This window comes from Carettochelys insculpta, chromosome 6 (genome assembly GCF_033958435.1).
Source record: "Carettochelys insculpta isolate YL-2023 chromosome 6, ASM3395843v1, whole genome shotgun sequence".
Classification (NCBI taxonomy): domain Eukaryota; kingdom Metazoa; phylum Chordata; order Testudines; family Carettochelyidae; genus Carettochelys; species Carettochelys insculpta.
This window is the reverse complement of record NC_134142.1, coordinates 54,283,484-54,289,483: the sequence shown is the minus strand read 5'-3', so window position 1 is coordinate 54,289,483 and position 6,000 is coordinate 54,283,484.

The window sequence follows — 6,000 nt, the reverse complement described above, 5'->3', positions numbered from 1 at the left end:
ATTTCTTATTCTCTGCCGTTAACTGGCACCTCTATAAAAGAGGATTGTGTAATATTGTGCTTCAACTACTTTCCCCTTGCAGCACTCAGCGAAGACGTCATGGGATTCCTGGGATTCGCTGTAAGTAGTGGGACATTTTGAGGGTGCTGCTCATTGCAGCTTTACATAATTCAAGGGCTGGTGTTATAAATAAACAAACTCTGTGCTAAAAAACTAGTAGAGGAAAGGGAAAACTTATAGTCTGTCAATTCAGGTTTATCCTCGTGTGTAATTCCTCTCCCCTTAATAAATTCCTCTTGTGGTTGCACCTTTAAAGGGACTCGTTCGTTCTTTCAGGGCGGACAGTGTTCAGCACCATTTTTCTGCGGATCCTACCACAACCCTGTAAACCCCATTGTGAGTGACCACCGTGTACACCGCGCTGGGTTGCGGGGTAAAATCCAGTGAGACACTTTACCAGCATCTCTAAGAGTGTGGTTAGGTGTCTCGGGGGCAAAAAATCCAGAAAAATTTAAAATTTGTGTTGTGCCTCAGTTTCCCCAAGTGCACACACATTGCTTAACAGCCTTGCCCTCCGCGATACTTATGCTCCAAAATATCTGTTTATAAGGTGCGACAAGACTTCTTGTTCTTAAAGCTACAGATCAACACAGTTACCTCTCTGATACTTGCTAAAATGGTGGTTTGAGATTTGAAATTGGCAAAGTAGATGCTTTAAAAATGAGTATTCATATAAACCTCTTTATATTGTTCACCCAGTGCTATACTTGTTCCCTTCTCCAAATTACTCTGCATGTATGGCAGTTTCCAGCTAGAGAGGCGCACCTTTGACTCTTGGTGGCACATTGACATAACCAAAGATTTACTGGGTGTCGTGGGTGATAGTATCTGTCTGTTTAGGCATTTATAAAGCCTTAACCACTGTGTCATGTTCGTACCTTATGGATTTCATGCAATTGATTTCGACAACTGCAAAAATACCCGCTGTATAATATTCACATCTCCTAAAACACCAATACACTTCGCAGTGTGTGGCACCTTTGTGGCAAGTTCAGCAGAAGCCAAGGACTCACAAGGAGCTGTCTTCTCACTGAGGGCAACTTGGAAATGTAACATGGGAAAACTTGCATTGTGCCTGTGCTCCAGAAAAAGGTCAGCATGACTACTTACAATTCCCCATTGAGAACCTTTTGGGAAGTCTGTCACTTTAAAATGATAGGGGTGGGAGAAGAGGTGCGCCCAGGGTGATTTTAAGATAAGCCTCTTCGCTTTTGAAGAGACTTAGACTGAATGAAGACACAGAAGAGCTTTTTTTTCTTAATATTCACATGTCATGCTGATTGGTGGTAGGAATGAGTGCAGTGGGGGGAGAACACAACAGCCAAGTGTTCATTTCATGAGAGAGAAAATGTAGGTGGAAGCAGATGACCTAGATGATTTTATGAATAAAAGATATAATCTGATGCAATCATTTCATTAATATACACATGGCACCGAATGAAAACACAGCCGAACAGATGGCTAGGAGAGGTCTTAGATGGGTGTTTTCAGTTTAGCAGCTAACTACTTAGCCTTTGTGGATTATACTCAAGTACTATCAAAGAAGCAGTGCTTGTAAATAGAGTCTTTCAATGGAAGTGCTATTGTTTCATAAAAGTAATACAGAAAAAAGTCACAAGTTCAATTACAAAGCATAAGGAATGCAACAAATAGGTATGTTTGATAAGGTTTTCTCTTTTCCATACTCTAGTTAATGAGTTGCAAATGTTTAAAAAGGATCTCTTGCTGCATGCAGCTAATGCATATAGTTAATGCATGTTTCCAGAGCCCAGCAGTATCAGTAAAAATCATGATTTAATGTAAAAGGAAATATGTCACCATGGGCTTCTTTGAAACTTAGTGAAGCATTAATTTATTTGCTGTAATATCAGCATCTGCAAGTAAATACATTGAAATAAAAGTAGTCCATGGGATACTATTTTCTTTTAAATAATATTATTTGACAATTTATTGGCCTAGGTGCACTGATGTTTCTCATTGCCACTCTAAGTAGTAGTGGGGTGGGATAACATATACAAGTAGATGCAAACAACACCTTTATATTCTTTCCCCAGCATACAACTTGAGAAATGCTCGATTTGACAGCAATTTGAGAGCACTTTGAGAGATGCTCAATAAGTGATTCTCAAGCAGGGGTACATGTATCCCTGGGGATATGCAGAGGTCTTCCAGAGAGGACTAGCCTCAGTATTTCTCAACCTGTGGCTTGCAACTACCAGAAGGAGTGAGAGGATGGGTTTGTGTGGGAAGGGTGTGATCAGAAGTGCAGGGCCGGCATTAGGGGATGGCAAACAGAGCAAGTATGTAGGTACCCATGCCATTGCAAGCTTGTAAAGCTAAATTGCACACTTCAGCCTTGCTGCCTGGGGCTCAGGCTTCAGGAAAGGCTCAAAAGTGAAAAACAGGCTCAAGGCTCACACTGAAACACAACTCTACTATGTACATTCCAATTCAGGCATTGTGTACTTATATAGTGAAAATGAGAAAGTAAGCAATATTTCACTAGTAGTATTCTGGGACATGTTCTTATTATCATGTCTGATTGTGTAAACAAGTAGTTCAAGTGCAGTGAAACTTGGGGTACCCAGGATAAGCCAGACTCCTGAAATGGGTACAGTGGTCTAGAAAGATTGAGAACTCCTGCTGTAATATACAGCCTCCAAGGACTCATCTGGTCCATTCATGCCATCTTTTCTAGCCTACCCTCACCTGTCACCTACATTGAGGGGGCAGGGCAGGGGGAGTGGCATAGGAGCCACATATGTTAGCTGTCTCCCACTGTTGTCATCCCTGTGCTGGAAGAATCCCCAGCTGGAGAACTCAGGCCGCTTTCTGGACTCTTTGCAGTACCAGTATAGTACAAAGTGGTTTGATTTCTCTGAGATGTGATTGGGTCTATAGCTTCTTAGAAACAGATTAACCTCAGTCTACCATCTAAATTGAGGAAACATACAACCTCACTCTCCAAACCTAATCCAAAATCCATCCAATCTATATTCTTATTATTTATGGTAACATTCATATTGTAGCAATATGAGCTCCAAACTTACGCAGGCTTCGACATACCACTATTTTTGTAGGGGTTTCTTGAGCTGCTATAAGAAACAGATGAAAGTTTGAACTGAAATTTGCTTTCTTCTATAAAAAAAAATAATTGTTCCTAAGGAAGCGTGTTGCTTTCATACTCTTGGTATACAATTAGCAACATATTACACAGGGCATGTCTGATCCTGTTGGAAACCAATATTGTTGTTTCATTAAGAAACTGTTTTTTGTAAGCCAGAGGATAGAACTTTGTTAATCCTAGCAGCTTGTGAATGAAATGTAGGATGATTTACTAACAGGAACACCACAGCCAGCAAACCAATCCTCAGCATTCTGAGAAAACTGTTAGGCTGAAGATCCTGGCTCCACAACAAGCTGATATATTGAAAATATTGGTATAAACCTGAGACAAACACTGCAGAAACTGGATTTTTCTCTGCTTGCAACTTTTCTTCCCCAACATTGGCCTCTATCAATTATTATTAATTTGACTACTTATTTTGTGAAACAGATTGTTTTCAAATCCCTCCATATTTGGATAGTTCTGATATGTGTGTGCTTAACCATGGGAATATAAACATTTCTTTTAAACATACATCTTTCAGTGTCACACCTACACTCTGTCAACTCCAGATTTTTATTTATATTATGATAGTGCTTAAAAGCCACAATTGAGGTCTGGGCTTCAGAGCACTGGGTGGTAGAGGTTGAACCTTTCTAGTCTGGAACCTTTGGCACCTGAACAGTGCAAACCAGAGAACTTGTCAAACCATGTGAGGACAATATTGTTCAGCCATACTACCCACACTTCAACAACTTACTGGACTCTTAGAAGACATTTAGGAGTAAATTAGAGCAAAACAACAACACCGAATGCTGAAAACCAGCACCAATGACTGTAAACAAACTGTAAATTTCAAGCAGATTACTCTTTATTTTTTTTAAAAAAATAGCGCCAGGAAAACCTTTCTGTCTTTTTGACAAGGGTGTTAATTTCTTTCCCTAAATTAGCTTGCCATGAGGTGCAAGGTAGACAACATTCATTTGTTCCTAAAGTGTTGCAAATGAAAATGGGGTTTGACTAGATTGGAAAAGGGATATTCCCTGCCTTATAATGGGATAGGGCACCTGTCACAGTAGGCCCCAAATTACTGGACATTTACAATTATTGCTATTCTTAAATGCCATGTTAGATAATGTTGAGACGTTTATAGCATTTATTTAGCATATTTCTCTTTCTGAGGTGCATACACTGCAGTAAGTAAAGTTGATTAAGGCAGCAGTGCTACCCACACATTTGAATGCCAAATGACTAATCAATTTGATACATTTTACTCCCTTTTATTTCTCATTAGTGTTCAATCATACAAATGGGTTTTTGCCCACATGAATGTAGGAAAATAGCCATTCTTTATATAAATACTCTTATGTGCTCTTGCACAAGGGTTTGTCCTCCTGTCTTAACCCTGATTTTCCCTCTTCTATTTAATAATCCTGTATAGCAAAATAAGTTACTGGCATTCTAGATCACTATTATTATCTCCACATATTGGCACTGTCTCTATGGATGTGGACTGGCTTCTAAGCTTTCTTTCATGTATCTTCAGTTTCATGTCAAGGCAGTTAGCTGTTGATGTGGTTAACTAGTTAGGTTTGTTTAAAAAGGCTAAGCCAGAGTTTATATTTATAGGTCTGAAGCTGCATCTAATAGCATGTTTTCACAAATATATTTAGAGAAAGTACTTAGTACACCAAGGGAAAGGTAGTGTGAAGTGCACAGCAAGCTGTAGAGTGCAGAAAGAAACCCAGTTGGCTCAGATTATTGCATTCTTCATCACAGAAACCCAATTTTCAGCTAGATGAAATCTACCTATTTCTGGACAAACAAGGTGATTCACTTCACCTCCTTTTTTATTGTTCTTCTAGTTAAAAAAAATTTCTGTCACCTCAGAGAGCAGAACCAAAGTTATGTGACCTATGTGATCAGTCACACACCTTAAATGAGAGCAAATTGTAAATATCTGAAGATTTACAGACTTCTTTGAGATTTCATCCCAATTATTCATGAAATATTTAAAGTCATTTACAGGAATAAGAAAAAGGTTCCTAAAAAAATCAGAAACAGGACACAGAACCCAATTATTTCCTGTGAATCATGACCAACTTTGTGCCTAAAGCAGCCTGGCTTTCATTGGTGTAGATACGTATTCAATAGTAGCATGAAACTGCCTGAAATATTTCTTAGCTAGCTTTTCTGTGGCAATTGTGTATTTAAAATAATTCAAACTATGTAGGTGTGGTGGCAAGGTTTCCTAGAAGAAATGGAAAATAAGTAACATTACTGGATACATCACTTGAGTGTAAGGCAGTCAATTCAAACACTTGCCAATGAAATCTTTGTACAGTAACCTCCTGTAGTATCTCTGGTTCTGAGTGTATACACAATATTTAACATATAAATAGTTAACAAGATAAAATATTTATTGGTAATAATTTACATAGATTATTTCCAGTACAAGCACTTGTCCAGGAAACTGTATATAACTTTGACATGATTTGCATATATTTTAGTGTCACCACTGATAATTATGTGTATGCAGAATCTGAACCTTAGAAAATGCTAGAGATGTAAATTTCAGTTCTTGCTGTCTATGAATATTTATATTAATGATGTAAAACCAGGCGGAACTACAACTTATATATTAAGTCCAGTGTCTTCCAAGGTGGAGAGACAATGTATAAAACTGGAGCTGTGTTATGGTGTCATTGGGTAAGGCACAGAAAATATTCCCCAACGTTGAGACTATATCAAATAGTGCCAATAACTAAAGCCCATTTTCCCCCCGGCGGTAGGTGCTAGCATCCTGAAACACGCTGAATTCCTTCACATTTGGA